This window comes from Thalassophryne amazonica, chromosome 15 (genome assembly GCF_902500255.1).
Source record: "Thalassophryne amazonica chromosome 15, fThaAma1.1, whole genome shotgun sequence".
Taxonomy (NCBI): Eukaryota; Metazoa; Chordata; class Actinopteri; order Batrachoidiformes; family Batrachoididae; genus Thalassophryne; species Thalassophryne amazonica.
The window spans coordinates 10,461,163-10,478,471 of record NC_047117.1 but is presented as its reverse complement, the minus strand read 5'-3'; the positions used below and the strand labels follow the sequence as shown (position 1 = coordinate 10,478,471).

General features: G+C 42.2%; 1 pseudogene; it reads left to right on the top strand.

Moving 5' to 3' along the window:
* The first annotated feature begins 915 nt into the window (after positions 1-915).
* Positions 916-17,309, top strand: part of LOC117526241 — a 70,920-nt pseudogene continuing 54,526 nt past the window's right edge.

The window sequence follows — 17,309 nt, the reverse complement described above, 5'->3', positions numbered from 1 at the left end:
TGCTCTGTGTGACATCTGACATGGTCAGTCAGAGGAGTCAAAGCAGGAGGCCAAAGCTTTTCTTGGCACAGCTGACTGTGGCAAGAAAAGATTCAACTCAGGAAGGTAAGTAAGTTATATCAGTTACCAGCTTGTAACTTACCTTCCTGTTGAATATTTCTTGAAGTTGTGTTGACTTATGTTTTGAAGGCAGCAATTGAACTTAATGTTGAAGGTTGAATCACTCTGACAATTTTTACAGTGTCACTTCATAACCAATAAAAATAAATATATAAATACAATTCAACAGAACTCTCAGGCTTGAGACCTAGGATACAATTTCGCCAAACGTATATGACAACAAAATAATTTATTATCACAATCAACATTTTTGTTTAAAAAATATCACTCAACCCAACTTAAAACAAAATCTCCTGAGGTAGAGGGCTGACAAACCACAATACAAGGGTGCGCTGCTCCGTGTTGTGTGACACAGTGCATACACTTTGATGAATCTGCGCGTGCGGCTGTCAGTGCGTGCAGGAGAGAAAAAAGCTTAAGTATCGATCTTTTTACACGAGGATCAGTCAATATCAATACTAGCGTTGGTATCGATATTAGGATCGATCCGCCCACCTCTATTGGATATTTCAAATGTTTGTTTTTATTTTATTTTTGGGGGGTTGATGGTAAAGAGAACACCAAACATTGAATTCAAGTGTGCGTAAACCAATAAATCACGTGCACCTCGCACGTGGTCCTTTCACACTTTCTCATTCATCCATCCTGGACTTTTTAACTTTTTATTCATGTATTTTGTTTATTTATTTTTTATTTTATTTTTTTGCAGGTGCAGCCTGCAGCAGCAACCGTCGGGGACGCGCACTGGGGCGCGCCCTCGCTCCCGGTACCTCCCACTCGCAGCCTGTGTTAAGCGCTCGGTGCTGCGCTTCAATGAGCACCACTGTTGTGCGTCCGTGCGCCACAGAACTCCGCCGGACCGGTTCTCCAGCACCTTGGCGGACTTTTAGTAGTGGTAGTCTTCGCTTTTCGGCCCAACTCTGACTGGACCGGTGATTTGAAACCCAGCAGAGCTTTGCACCGCGGGGTCAGAGTGGATACAGAGATTGGAACCTCCGGAGCGCACTGCGAGGACTTCGGGTGAACTTTGCCGAGGTAAGAAGGTCCTCTTGCGCTGCTGCGCTCTCACTCACATCCACTGGGATGGATAACTTCATGTGTGCACGGGGCTAAACATTAAGTGCATGGGAATGTGGTTTCATTGCGTTTTACGCAAGAGAAACCTCACGTGTTTGAATCCGGAGCAGAATCGGTTTTCAAGTTCTGATCCAAAAACGAACCTGCTGCCTACCGCACATGTCAAAAACTCCCTGCTGATAACATGTGGATCTTGGAATTCCTCACCTGGTGCACGGGTCACCATCCCCGGTCGCACACCGGGTTATTACCTCGGGTCACTGTCCCCGGTCAGACGAGGGGCGCGCAGTGAAAGAGGATCAGCTTTTATCCTGTCAGCATTTCATGGTTGGTCCAAAGTTTCAGATTTGAGTTCAAATGTTTATCTTCACCACTGTAACCCACAGGGTGGAAAACCTGATAAATCGTCACATTAGTTTGTGTGTCTCTTTATGCTGATGACTTTATGTTGTTCATGTGTTTAAAAGTGCACTCCTCTGCAGCATGTGCACACCTGAAATGACTGATTAGTAAATAGAAAATAATCAAATACGCATTTAAGAAATTAAATATGCAGTAGCTTCTCAAATATGAAGATCATCACTTTCCTTGATGTTTGAGATAAAGTGGTTTGGAACTACTGTACATCAAAACAATAAAATGGTTAAAACTGCTTTTAAATTACTTCAGGTTTAAATAGTTTATGTTTTGCCATTCTGTGTTTTTTTTTTATTATTATTTTTGGGGAGGTGATGGTCTAGTGGTTAAGCGTTGGGCTTGAGATGAGATTCCTCCGTTTAAACCCCCGCCTGACCGGAAAATCACTAAGGGCCCTTGGGTAAGGTTCTTAATCCCCAAGTTGCTCCCTGTGTGTAGTGAGCACCTTGCATGGCAGCACTTTGACATCGGTGTGAGAGTGTGTCTGTGAATGGGTGAATGTGAGGCATCACTGTAAAGTACTTTGAGTGTCTGATACAGATGGAAAAGCGCTACATAACTGCAGTCCATTTGCCGTCTCAAAACCAATATTAAAATATCTTAATTTGCTTGCAGCAGGTTAAAACTAGCTATTAAAACAGCTTTTTACATTTTAAATCTATTTTAACTTAACTTTAAAAACTTGATAGACCAGTATCAAGAACAACATGTTAATAACAGCTGACTTGTATGGGATTGGTGTGATATAAGGGAAGATATCAACAATTCAGTTCAATGTTTGTTGTTTTTGCTACAATTCTTTATAAAATGACATTTTGTTCAGAATTTCATGTGATTGAATTCAATTTTTCAAAAGAGCTTTATGTGAGGAAAAAAACTAAGGAATTAAAAAATTTAATGACCAAGATTACTGGTGTGAGAACTTAAAGGTATCTTATGTAAATATCAATTGATTTAGAATAAATCCTCAACTTTTGAGATCAAAACAGCTGCCTATCAAGACACTGATATTTTGATTTGCCACCTTTAAAATCCTATTTAAAGAAATATGTAACTGTGTATTACTCTAACCTGTGTCATAGATCCCAACCTATAACTTTTGCAAGATCTTAGCAAGGTATAATTTACACAATCAAGTTTGATCATTATCCATGAAGACCTTGTAGAGCTCTTACATGCACTAGGTTTCAGAGACCCCTGTTTGTTAAAATTAGGACTGAAATAACTCCAAAATGAAACATGTCTAAGATTTTAGTAAGATGACCTTCTGTACTAAGTTTCACTTTGTTGTAAAAGTCTTTTTCAAGATACTGCATACGCTAGGTTTCTGAGACTTGGTTCTGGTGGCTCCAGTTAGAATCGGAACAAACAAACAAACAATCAAACAAAATGCCCAGTGTCAAACTTGTTTGAGGTGTTAGCGAGGCAACCTTATGTACCAATTTGTATCTAAGAAGTCCTTGTCAAGATACTGGACACACAATATGTCAGGGACTTGGCCCCCTGGTGGCCATGATTAGAACTGAGATGTGCCCAGTGTTGAACTTGCCTAAGGTGATTTTATTTACAAAGTTTCACCCTGATGCATGAAGTCTTTGTCAAGATATTGGATGCACAGTGTGTCAGAGGTGTTGCCCCCTGGTGGCCACAATTGGAAATGAATTCTACCCAACATCTGACCTGTTCAAATTCATAGTGAGGTGATTTTATTTTATTTTTTTAAAGAATGTTACATCTTGGTGCACAGTCTGTCACAATATCACGTACACATCGACCACACACATTTTCACAAACAGACACGGAATCACACGGTTTGAGACCCGCTTTGCTTTTGGTGCAGCAGGTAAAAGGTGACCTGCTGATCAACATCACTCTGTTGGCTCTATGAAGAGCCTGAGAGCTGAAAAGACAACATGAGTGTGATTTGTGGAGCAGCCAGATGAACAAACCCAGCGTGGCATCTGCTGTCTGGGAAAAGCAAAGAAAGAATGATGGACTGAAGGACGAAGCATACGATCGAAAAAAAGAGAGAGCAAAGCAAACATTCCTTACTCGGTGTCTCAGCGATTTAATTAAGGTTTTTGTGAGATGCTGCAGCAGGCACCTTGAGGTGAAGGCTTGACTCCACCTCCTCCCTCTCGTTTTCCAGCTTGGACTAATCCCAGGGGTCAGCTAATAAGTGTTTGGGTCATGCCACTTTGACAACTAAAAAGGGGGAACCTAAAGGAATCAAAGAGCTAATAACCCCACGAAGGCACTTAAAAGGTAGAAGGTGAAGAGGATTGAGCTGCGGCATGATGGTGTGTGAATTCACTTTGGCCATGTTACCGTAAAACACTCCACCAAAAAAAGACTGACCGTTACTCATGGTGCCAACAAAACGTAAGATCTGCACATACTCTGATTTTTACTCCTGCTAACACACAGGCAGCTTCAATGGGGCTTTGATCCCTGCCCAAGAATTGCAGTCGCCCCAACACAACCTCATAAGAGAACAGACATTTCCCCTTCAAAATGTATTTACCCAGTTTGTCTGTTTGTCATCAGCTTCATATCTGTACTCTGATGATCAGCACCCCAACCAACCAACATCAACCCCAACCAACATTATAGTCTTGGCAGTCTCTTTGTGGTGAGGAGACTGTCTCTTGATCGATCTAGAGACACCTGTGAGTGGGTTTGTTTAACGTGGCAGTGTCGCTGCATACCGCCAAACGCTATGGTCCTTCAGAGATTCCTCGCCTGGTCTGTTGGCTGGGAAATTCCAGTCAAATTGTAGGTCTGTGGACCTGCAGCAACCTTCATTTCCCTTCAGAGCTGTTGGGTGACAATCCATCACCTCCTCCACCTGAATCTTCATTGAGGACTTCTTGTTTCACCAGAGCTCCATTAGCTATCTCATGTTTAGGGTTCTATTGGGCTTTCATGGTTACCATAATGGTCACAGTGCACAGAAGGTCCCCAACATATTTCACCCCAACAGGCAATCCCCTACTTGATCCAGGTGTCACAATGTGGACAAGGGGTTGGATTTTAACACAATAGTAACACGCTTAAGTCATTTGGGAACTTCATTACCTTAAAGCGTTCCTGTAGTGCATTTTAAAAAAATAGCTGTTTAAATCATCACTAGTAATACTAGTGATCCCATCAGGTTACTCTGGTAATGAGCCCTCATCAAGTAAGCTCGAGTTCTAAGTCGTTGCTCTGTCCGTCAGGCATGGTCAGTGACATGTTGCCTCCTTCATGGGCTGTTCGAGCCCCAGTAGTGACACGCGATCATTGATTTTTGTGATTGTCTGGGCTGCAGTGGACTGGTTGGGTGCCGTCACGTGTTGTCCACCAGTGATGTGAAAGAAGGCGAAGAAGAAGTGAACTGGTCAAATAGCACTGAGGACAATGGCAGAGTGCAAAGAGTACGGTTGTCCAACAACAAGCGGAGAAACCCAGGCAAACATTTCTTTTGAGTGCCGAAACCAACGGACGAAACAAATTCGGAGTTAGTCAAACATTGGCTACACAACCTCGGTACGGGTCATACACTGAAAACCTTCCCATTCGGGCGGAATTCAGTGGTATGTGAAGACCACTTCACGTGGAGCTGCTACCTGCGGGATAAGCAGGCAGAACTGTTGGCCACGAAGACCAAGCGTGTACACTTAAAACACCACGCAGTTCCGACAGTATGTAGGATTTAGGGATGTTTATTAACAGAAATGCATTCTAGCATCTCTCTGTTCTTTTATAATAACCTACAATAATGAATCAATGTGTTTTCAGAAGATTAAAATGAGCTCTTCATATCTATATGGGATTGGGCCTCCTCATGGAAGCCGACATGGTGCACTGTTTTGTCGATACAGAAATCCAAAAGGGACAAACTTACTCTGGCTTTTGCATTTTTTTGCAGTGTGGCTGGAAAACTGAAGAAAAACGGAGGGGAATCAGTGATTCCTCCTCTACACAAATGTCTACTGGTTGTTACTGCAGGAAAATAAGGTTGAGAACACTCGTTTTTGTGAACTGGAGAATCACACACATATTGCTTTTGTCAAGAGAAGGCAAGGGAGCATGAATCACCATCACCAAAGGAGCGAAACATGAAGGAAAATAAAATCATGTTAGGCGATGGCATAATGCAATCTCCAGCCTCACCACTAGATGACACTAAATCCTTTACACTGTAGCTTTAAGAAAGCAGCTCCCCTTTAAACGAGCAATTCAGAAGTAAATTAAGAATTATATACACTACCTTCAACAAGTAGAATTAGAATCAAGGTGTTGTGTGGGCCGCTGAAGAGGAGGTACTGCTGGCCCACCACCACCAGAGGGCGCCCTGCCTGGAGTGCGGGCTCCAGGCACCAGAGGGCGCTGCCGCATCATGGGAGTAGCCTGGGTGACAGCTGTCACCCATCACCAGACACAGCTGTTCTACTCAGCACCGAGGTATATCAGGAGGACGGCGTCTCCACCTCAGTGCCGAGATATCGCCTAAGACCAAGGTAGTATTCTCTGCAGTTATACATTGCATCATCAGCTAAGACTGTTAAAACCTTTTTCAGGACTGGTGACTACTGAAAACCTCATTCTTTGGATAAGTACTCACCTTCCTGCTATACTTTGCCAAGAGGTGGAGGCGGCTTCTCCCCTCTCTGTTACTGGGTGCGTTCATCCACTCCTGTGTGTTGTAGCTCTCTCCTGCCAGCAGTACCGGATCCGACGAGCGGAGGCAGTGGCCACCTGGGAATTCGGGACTTGGCGGTTCCAGTATTTCCAGGGTTCGGTGGCAGAGGAGATCTGGGTGGTTCCGGTTCGACTGAGACAGACGTCTCCTACCTTCGAGCCTGCCCACACGACACCAGCGGATTCGACCCCACATTGTGTTTGTTGTATTACTCGTGCTTGTTTCAGTAGTAAATCTTGTTATTTACTCTCTCCATTGTCCGTTCATTGCACCCCCTGTTGTGGGTCCGTGTTCCTACACTTTCACAACACAAGGCCTCGTTTCCTGTCAGCTGTTAATCTTAGCGTCATTTCTGCACGTTTCCATATAGCCTTTTTTTTTCTGGCACTGGAAAAAAAATTGCTGAGAAAGCGCCCACAAACACTACGTTTCAGCGCTTTCAGTGCTTTCAGTGGAGGGAAAAAGCCTATGTGTGGGATTTGTTGCTATCACAACAGTAAACAGTTTGTGGCTAGCTAATGTATGGCAATTAAAACGTACTCACCCTCAGCATGAACCAAGTGTCTGTCTAATCTGCTATTGCAGAGGAGCTTTTGTCACCTTTTGCAATAGATTTTGAGTGACAAATCAGCAAAAATAAACAACCCCTCATCCCTGAACTTCTGAAAAGTTCAGGGATTCTCAATGACTATTCAGACTGGTTTGTTCTGAAAAAAGACACTGGATTCTGCATTTTTTTCTTCTAGACGCGGCTACAGTATACAGTAGTGTTCAGAATAATAGTAGTGCTACGTGACTAAAAAGATTAATCCAGGTTTTCAGTATATTTCTTATTGTTACATGGGAAACAAGGTACCAGTAGATTCAGTAGATTCTTACAAATCCAACATGACCAAACATTCATGATATGCACACTCTTAAGGCTATGAAATTGGGCTATTAGTAAAAAAAAAAAAAGTAGAAAAGGGGTGTTCACAATAATAGTAGCATCTGCTGTTGATGCTACAAACTCAAAACTATTATGTTCAAACTGCTTTTTTAGCAATCCTGTGAATCGCTAAACTAGTATTTAGTTGTATAACCACAGTTTTTCAGGATTTCTTCACATCTGCGAGGCATTAATTTTGTTGGTTTGGAACCAAGATTTTACTCGTTTACTAGTGTGCTTGGGGTCATTGTGTTGTTGAAACACCCATTTCAAGGGCATGTCCTCTTCAGCATAAGGCAACATGACCTCTTCAAGTATTTTGACATATCCAAACTGATCCATGATACCTGGTATGTGATATATAGACCCAACACCATAGTAGGAGAAACATGCCCATATCATGATGCTTGCACCACCATGCTTCACTGTCTTCACTGTGAACTGTGGCTTGAATTCAGAGTTTGGGGGTCGTCGCACAAACTGTATGCGTCCCTTGGACCCAAAAAGAACAGTTTTACTCTCATCAGTCCACAAAATATTCCTCCATTTCTCTTTAGGCCAGTTGATGTGTTTTTTGGCAAATTGTAACCTCTTCTGCACATGTCTTTTATTTAACAGAGGGACTTTGCGGGGTATTCTTGCAAATAAATTAGCTTCACACAGGCGTCTTCTAACTGTCACAGCACTTACAGGTAACTCCAGACTGTCTTTGATTATCCTGGAGCTGATCAATGGGTGAGCCTTTGCCATTCTGGTTATTCCTCTATCCATTTTGATGGTTGGAGATCATTGTAGATGAACAGCCTATAATTTTTTGCACCTGCGTATAAGTTTTCCCCTCTTCAATCAACTTTTTAATCAAACTACGCTGTTCTTCTGAACAATGTCTTGAACGTCCCGTTTTCCTCAGGCTTTCAAAGAGAAAAGCATGTTCAACAGGTGCTGGCTTCATCCTTGAATAGGGGACACCTGATTCACACCTGTTTGTTCCACAAAATTGACAAACTGACTGAATGCCACACTACTATTATTGTGAACACCCCCTTTTCTACTTTTTTTTTTACTAATAGCCCAATTTCATAGCTTTAAGAGTGTGCATATCATGAATGCTTGGTCTTGTTGGATTTGTGAGAATCTACTGAATCTACTGGTACCTTGTTTCCCATGTAACAATAAGAAATATACTCAAAACCTGGATTAATCTTTTTAGTCACATAGCACTACTATTATTCTGAACACTACTGTATGACCCGTGTAGATGCTGGCTTTCATGCAGCTATATGAACTCAGGGCCAAACATTTTGAATTGTACGAGTCACATTATGATAATGTCAAAAAGATGTCATAATTGACCACCCCTCCCCCCACTGCCTCATACTTTCAAAGATATCTTCACAGCAATAGGTGATCCATATATTGATCAGCTAATCACTTGTCATTATGTTGTATAAGTGATGACACCACTGCATCACTGAAACAATGAAATGATGTTACGATTGTCTAAAAAACAGTCATGCACACACTCACTGGATACATCGACCCTTTGATGCCTTTCATTTGAATCATTTCTGACACGTCTATCATAAGTTTTTTATGCTCAAATTAGAAATAAACATAATTCAATAAGGTGGGAAGCCAAACTTTTGTCCGCTTGCTGTTGTGCAGCTGCACATACCAGGTCGAGCAAGTGCCGGCTCCTCAGCTCATTTGGGAACATTTAAGGAAAGGAGGACCACGCAGATGGAGCAGACGTGCAGCGCCGGGCCTCTGACTGCTGATAAATCACTGGGCTCAGTCCGCTCATTAGGTTGCACGCCACTGATTTCACCCGTCAAAAGAACATCCATACTGAACCCATTTACAGTAACACACACTTTTGGTTTTTAATGGGGCTTCCGTCTGGTTTGTTTTGGTTTTGCTTAAAGAGATGATGTGCAATTTTACCACTTAGAAATTACCAAAATAAAGACATACTGTAAATTTACAAGTGGGAATATTTGTGCAGTGGCCCCAAAGGGTCATTTAACGGATGCTATTCCTTAGATTTATTTATTTTTTTGAAGTAACAGAACTGATAAACATTTGTAGAGTCGTTTAGTGAGTGTCAGTGCATATATGTAGATGACTAAACATTACATATTAACATCTACTAAGTCATTTAATAGTACTGATATTAACATATTTACAAATTAGTGTCTGTCTGGAAGACTATAAACCTGAACTCCCAATTTAGTCTTTTGTCAATTCATACCAAACAAAACAAACCTTGTCCAGAAGATGAAGGGCCCTATCTTGTCAATCTGAAGCACAGTTTACCCTGGATAGCACAAATCTATTTTGGAGGCGTGTCCAACTCATTTGTGTTACTTACAGGGTGTATGAGCTTAGTGCAAACTACAGTGCAATGTAAAGGAAGGGGTTGGAGTTATCCGCTTCATTAGTAACAGCAATAAACCAGTCAGAGTCATCTCTCATGTTCTGTAAGATAGAGTTTGACAGGTGCTGCAAGTGAGAAAGTGCACTCAAGTGAGAGATTGTCTGGTGGATATTGGCCACCAAAGCTCCCTGAGGTGAAGCAGTAAGGAGAAGTTCTGTATTTTCATCAGTGTTTACTGTTGCTGTTATTTTGTAGAATAGGTGCCTTCAGTTCAGTTTTGTTGTGTATACAAATAGGGTGCACGTGCGTTGTGAACCTGGTCATGTCATGCATGTGTGAATTTTTTACCTTTAAATACCACAAATACACTCATTTTAATTGATATATCATTTAAAAGCCCCAGATGTGTCTGTTTTGTGCTGTACTGTTGTGTTCAGGTTGTAAGATGTAAAGCTATTGTATCGATGTCAGTCAAATCCTGCAGCGTCGGTAATGTGAAGGTGGAGCAGACACGGTTCTGTTTTGGACTTCAGCTTCTCACACATGGAAATTCCATCTAATGCAGCTTTTCCATGAACTCAGGGCAAACACAACGTCACTCCGCTGCTAAATTTGGTGTCTGTTTTCAGCAGCTTTAAAGGCTCGTGTTACATCTTTACACGTTTCCTTGACACCAGAGGAATTCTAGGCTCAAACCTGCAACAGACCAAGACTTAACATGCTCAGCAGAGGGGAACCCCGAGCTTCCCCGAACCCAACCCCCACCTTCGCCCTTCACCCCAGGGAGCGTGTCCTTATATTCCCCCCCATCCTAAAGTGTGTTGTATAAACATTATGGTTGAGTTGGAAGATAAAGACGAGACACACAGACTTGTAGTAACATTCTTTTATGGTACCAGGAGACACCCGGAGAATAAGATGCATCCAACGGCAGATCTGTGGTCAGATAACAACAGTTAAAATACCAGCCTTAGAGTTTAACAATGAGTATGCCATCGATAACGCACACCAGACCTTTCCACACATTAAGTGCCAACAGATGTTTGGTAGATTCATCCTAAATAACAGCTATGATGAGAAGAAGCAATATTTTCTTCTCTTATTTTGCAGTGGACAAGAAATGTCTGGGTCAGAATGTGAGAAACTCTTACTGATATTTTTGGAGGAACTGCAGCCCCATCAAACCCCAACCTAGAGCGACCCACCTTAAGAAGAGACCACTGTAAGGGGGAAGGACCGATTCAGTTTTCACATGTGACAGAGGAATTAACATGGGGATTAAAGGTCAAGAATGATCTGGGACAGAAATGTGGGCAGTGAAGGGAGTGCAGGAGTAGAGGTTGCATGAGGTGGAAGTGAGAACATTGACGTGTGGAGTTATGGAAGTCCATCACTGGAATAACAAAAGTAGGAGAAATAGGAAAACCCAATGGATGACAAATTAAAGGAAAACCCAGAATAATAATACAAACAACAAACAAATGAATAATGTCCTCATCCATAAGGCACAAGGTCTTACTAAATGGTTTGATAAAAATGTGAATTGTGCACTGTGGCCTTCAAAGTCACCAGATCTCAACCCAATTTAACATACGAGGTCTATTAGAAAAGTATCCGACCTTATTATTTTTTTCAAAAACCATATGGATTTGAATCACGTGTGATTACATCAGACATGCTTGAACCCTCGTGGGCATGTGAGAGTTTTTTCACGCCTGTCGGTTACGTCATTCTCCTGTGGGCAGTCTTTGAGTGAGGAGTCGCCCACCCTCTCGTCGATTTTTTCATTGTTTAGGAATGGCTCAGAGACTGCTGCTTTGTTTGATCAAAATTTTTTCAAAGCTGTAAGGCACAACTGAGTGGACACCATTCAATAAATTCAGCTGGTTTTTGGTAAAAATTTTAACGGCTGAGAGATTTTGGTCTGGTAGTGTTGCCGTAAGGACGGCCCACGGCGCCTGACGGCGATCTGCGCTTCGAGGCGGCAGCGTCTCGCCGTTTCAAGTTGAAAACATCCACATTTCAGGCTCTGTTGACCCACGAAGTCGTCAGACAACAGAGAACTTTCAGAAGAAGTCAGCATGAGGAGTTTATTCGGACATTCCATTGTTAACGGACATTTTGTAATGAAAGAACGTGCGGGCAGAGTCGTATGTCGGGCCGGACCCGACCGCGGGGGGTCGCGACAGGAAAAACACCTCCGTTGGAAATCTTAACGGGCAAGTTGGAACATGCCCAAGCTGTTAAACAATTTCTCAGTTACTAACTTGTTGAAAGCCATCAAAAGCCGCCTGAATTTTACAAATGGTTTTCAACACGGAGGTGTTTTTCCTGTCGCGGCGCACACAGATTCGCCGAGTCGTCACGGAAACAACTTGGCGAATTTGCGCGCACGTCTTTCATTACAAAATGTCCTTAAACAGTGGAATGTCCACATAAAGTCCTCATGCCGGCCTCTTCTGAATCTTCTCTGTTCTCTCACGACGTCCTGGGTGAATTAAGCCTTAAATTAGGATGTTTTCAGGTCAAAACAGGCCGACGACTGTGCCTGGAAGCGCTGCAGGACATCCCGCTCTGTGAGAAGTCCTTACACCGACAGAAACACCCCATAATCTCTCATCAGCCGTTAAACTTTTCACCGAAAATTAGCTTAATTTCTCGAATAGTATCCACTCGGATATTCCTCACAGGTCCAGAAAAAATTTTGATAAAGCATCGCGCGCCGTCTGGAGCAGAGTGTGAAACAAAGGAATTCAGCCGAGAGGGCGGGACCACATCTCACTCAAGGCCTGCCCACAGGGAAATGACGTCACCGACACACGTGAAAAAACTCATGCATGCGCACGAGGGTTCAAGCATGATTGGTGGAATCGCACGTCATTCAAATCCATATAGTTAAAAAAAATAATAAAAGGGTCGGTTTATTGTCTAATAGACCTTGTATATGGGAATTTTTGTTCCAAAGTCTTCAAGGACATCAAATAAGGGAATTTATCTTCTGGAAGAATGATGTTCCATCCCTCCAGTTGAGCTCCAGATACTTGAAGGATCAACAATGCAAAGGTGCACTGAAGCTATTGAGGCCAAATGTGGTGACCCAAAACCTTCACAAAGAGGTTAGAGAGGTGGGCTTGTGCCCAGAGGACTTTCAGCTTGAGTCCCTGTCAGATTTGAGAAATCACTATCACTGGTGTGTGTGTGTGTGTGTGTGTGTGTGTGTGTGTGTGTGTGTGTGTGTGTGTGTGTGTGTGTGTGTGTGTGTGTGTGTGTGTGTCAGTGAGTGAACAGAAGCATCATTGTAAAGCTTTTTGAGCGAAATGAGTGGCGCGGTACATGGGCGAAGCTCGGTTTGAGATCTCATACACATTTGTGATTGCTTCGCCTTTGGAAGTACAGTTGATAGGCCACTCCCCATTCCACTCCACACTGATATACACTCTGGTCCACAAGTATTTGGACATTTCCTGATCTCACTCTGCATGTTAGGTCAATGGTTGCTAGAAAACCAATGCTTAATTAAAGCCAGCAGCATTAAAGATGGAAATGAGTCACATTAAAGTCATCTTCAGTGTTGATCTTGACTAATCAATACTTTTATTGAGTTAACATTAGGAGTTGTTTGACTTTGCAGAAGGAACAATATTCTAACCTGCTGTCTCACCTTTAGCATCATCTTCTTTTGTGACACAAAATTTCTGTGAACTTTCCTAAATTGTGCAATGGTTTTGCACATTTCCAGAGTCTTGTGCAACTTTTCAACATGTTCTGAGTCCACTTTTGGCCGTTTCCATCTCCTCATACTGCACAAAATGAAGCTACTGGTGGAACAGCGAGGATAAGTCTGTCAGTTCCAAAAATGATGCAGGCAAACAGAATACAGAGTTCATATTTGACACTTAATCTGTCTGAAGTGTTAAACTAACATCCTCCTGTTCCCCAGCAGTCGCACCACCACCTGAGGGCGATGGGCGGGGTCTGTGTCAAGGTGGAGTTGACAGTGGTAGATTAGGGGAGTCATGCCTTCCAGCTCTGCTCTCCAGAGCCCCACTTTGTCTCGCGGAAATACCGCCTGACCGTGCACACATGCATTCATCAGCTGTCATTCTTGCTACACGCTGCAGGGCCTCACAAATCACTTCAAAGGGCTGCAGAGCGGCCCTCTGACATTCTGCACAACTCAAGGCCACAAAAGGTGAAGAAAGAAGTCGTTTGACAAACATAAGGAAACCGGCAGTGTTGGCTCACGGACGTGCACGCTGATGCCCATGCTCACGTGTGGCACATCTCGTGTGCGAAAGCTTCCTCGGCTTTGTCCGCCTCAGGCGTCGGTTTAGGCGAACGTGTTTTAGACCGCATTTGCCTGCATGAGTTCAGGGACACGTGTATCGTCATGTTCCTGTTCATGATTATCATATATAGCAGAGATGCAAAGCCTCCTCTGCAGCAACAAGGATGCCGCTTCATTTGCGTTTGCATTTTTTCCTTAATCATCTTCACCTTTTAAAACCAAGTGTTTATGAGTACCTTATTTTCCAGAGTATGTCACAGTTTTTTTTTTTTTTTTTTACTAGTTTGAGAGGTTCTGCAACTTATACTCCAGTGCAATTTAAATACCAAAACAATTGTGTTCATTGATAATAACTGCACTTTTGATGCTCTGTGTGGTTCTTACCCTATGTGTTGCTATACAGTGCTGCTGGAACCTTGCATCTGGGGTTTTTGCAGATGTTGTAGTTATGAGAGCCGCGGAGCATGACCTCCAATTTGTGAAGCAGATGGAATGAGAATCAACACCTCTGTATCTGAGACCAGGCGACTCTCAGAGAAACCAGTTAGTTGATCCTTTGGGGTCGGGAGTGAACTACTACCCCAAGGAAATGATATAAAAATATCCAATCCGTGTTCACATGATCGCAAACAAACATATTTTGCACTCATCTCCTCCATTACTGTGTATATGGTGCTTTGTGATATTCCTGCAGAATAAGGAGATGTGGACTGCAGAGGTACCAGAGGCGAATGACTCCACATTTCACACATTTGAGAAATGTTGGTTCCTCAGAATGCAAAAGATGGAGAACCACGCCCTAATTTTTTTGGGTCAGGCTCATAACTTCTCAATCACCCTTTGCACACACAAAACTTCATGTTTCTTGAACTTTACTCCTTTATGGTTTATTTGACCAATTTCTAGGTGAATGACAAACCCAACTGTAAAGACATAGCCAACTTTTTGGATATGCTGTGAAAGATGGACGGATGGATCGTTATGTCTCACTGTATTTCACTTTCAAACTAATTATTAGCTGGATAAGAATGTGGTCTCTGGTGTGCCAGGGTATCACCTTGATAAGATCTAGTTGCCCTGAAAGCATCAAAGCAGGCTTAATATTGTTTCTGCTTCATTTAATAAAGCGCTGTGTTTTTCAAGTGTCAGATGATGGTATTCAAACAAATCAGAGATTCCAGAATTCTGTAATATACTTGATGTGCCCTATCACATCACTTAACCCAAATTAACCCAATTCCAAGTAGATTTTGGGACTAAAACCCTTCAGGCAGACCCTGAAGTTGTCATGGTTGGGCTGCAGCGCTGAGTCAATTCAAATAGGTTCAGTTTATTTGGAATTTGGTTGTAATGCTGCTGGAGATCAATATCCAAAATGACACTTCTTAATACAGACAAACTACAATCGACTAAAATGTTTTTTCCCTCCCAAAATGAGACGTCCTGCATTCTTTATGAATTACATCCTGATGTGTAGCGCAGTCAGCTGCAAGAGCTCAGCTCAGATGTATGGAAAGACATTCATGCCAATAATATCTGGAAGGAAATGCTTTCGACAAAAACTACAGATTTTGTTTATTTGTATTCATGTCCAGAGATCAAAGATCCACCATGTAGAGTTTATTATATCCAGAGTTTAAGGATCCAGTGACCACTTTCATATTTATTTACTTACTTTAAGACTCAGTAAAATGTTGTTGACATAGAAAACCTGTAAAGCATGCTTTTGGTACACAGAAAATTCACAAGAGGTATTGATAAGGGAATCGTTAAGGAATCGGATCGCTAAGCGGAATCGATAATGGCATTGATATCGATAAAATCTTATCAATACGCATCCCTACTCACGATTGACATCTTTAAATGGCTTTGAGAGGCGTTAATGATGACATTGCGGACTTGCTGTTTCTGAAAACCAGCAAAGCAGAGAACCAGCAAACAGCAGGTCGAAGCACTGCTTTGTTGCTTTAAGCTTCAAGCAGACCTGCTGCAGTCTGCAATCAACGTAGAGAAATGATCATTTTCCTGATAAACACCCTCAAAAACAACAGCTGCAGCGCCCCGAACTGAAGGACCGATAAGGAAACAGTTAAGCAAAAAGGCTATTGATGTCATCATGTTTGTTGTTGTAGAAATGTGCTTTCTGGCTTCGGTCCGTGGTGCATTCAATGTGCCTCGGAAAAAATCGATGCAAGCAGGCAGCGAGCGATGCAACATGATTTCACCCGTCAGATGAATCGATTTTCCATCATTTTCCATGTAATAAACGGCATATATAAACGGATTTTGTAGAACAGATTTTCGCTCACATCGGACAAAACGTCCAGGCCCGTCGTAATGTATTTCCATTAAAAACCCCTCGCGTGTACCGGACTGAGCAGTCTGGACGTGCCCAGTAACACAGGTATGAAATGAAGTTCAGCACTGACACTCGCAGATTTGAGGAAAGCGCGTACTGTATTTCTGTGATTTAAAGACCGGCCATTTATTTTTTATCAAACCATGCTCAGACACAGGATGTAAACAAGGCAGGGCATAATTCAAGCCGGTGATTATTAAAAAAATGCTGCTGTCTCTCTCCATCTTCTTCCACCTTCCTCTTCTGTCATATTTTAATAGTTTTTGCGGTGTGCCTGCCGATTACATTTACAAATATGTTTGGCAGAAAAGTCCGCAAATATTACCAACTTCACAACACAAAGTCAGAAAAAGACGTTCAAATGACCTACAATTTATTGAGGAAATTATACGTACCGTTATGTCGATTTGGAGGTTAAAGAAGTGGAGCTTGTTGAGAGACAAATTAATCCAGAAAAATTTACCATAATTTACCAAAACGTTTAATGCAATTTACGGCTGTTCCTATGGTAAATTGCATTAAGACGTGATGGAGAACTTTAAAAACATCATACGCACGTCGACGTCATTGCATGGCCACAGAGTTACAGAGCTGCAGAAGCATAAATCAGGCTTTAGGATTTAAAAGCACCAGCAGACTTAGAAAAAAGACCAACTCAACCAAATGTAATCTTTTTAATGCACATAATATCCGGCTCTTATTTAAGGCAGGTGTTTATTTTTTTCGGATGAAGTTTTGACCTGGTCATTAAATGAGGCAGGTCCAGATTCAGGATTCCCCGTAGATCGTTCGGCTGTAACTAATCCGTTACATACAAATAACGGATTTTGTCCATTTTATTCGTATAACGGATTTCGCCCGTTTTATACATATAACAGGCAAAATTCGCTGGTCCACCTGAATCCATTATATGCGAGTTTTACTGTATTATTATTATTATTTTTTAAGTTTGTTTGAGTGTCAAAACACACACACACATACATTTTTATTCAAAGACATGTCATCTGTGTTAATGCTTATTGATCTGGGATCAATTCCACCTTCAGTCATGCAACTTTC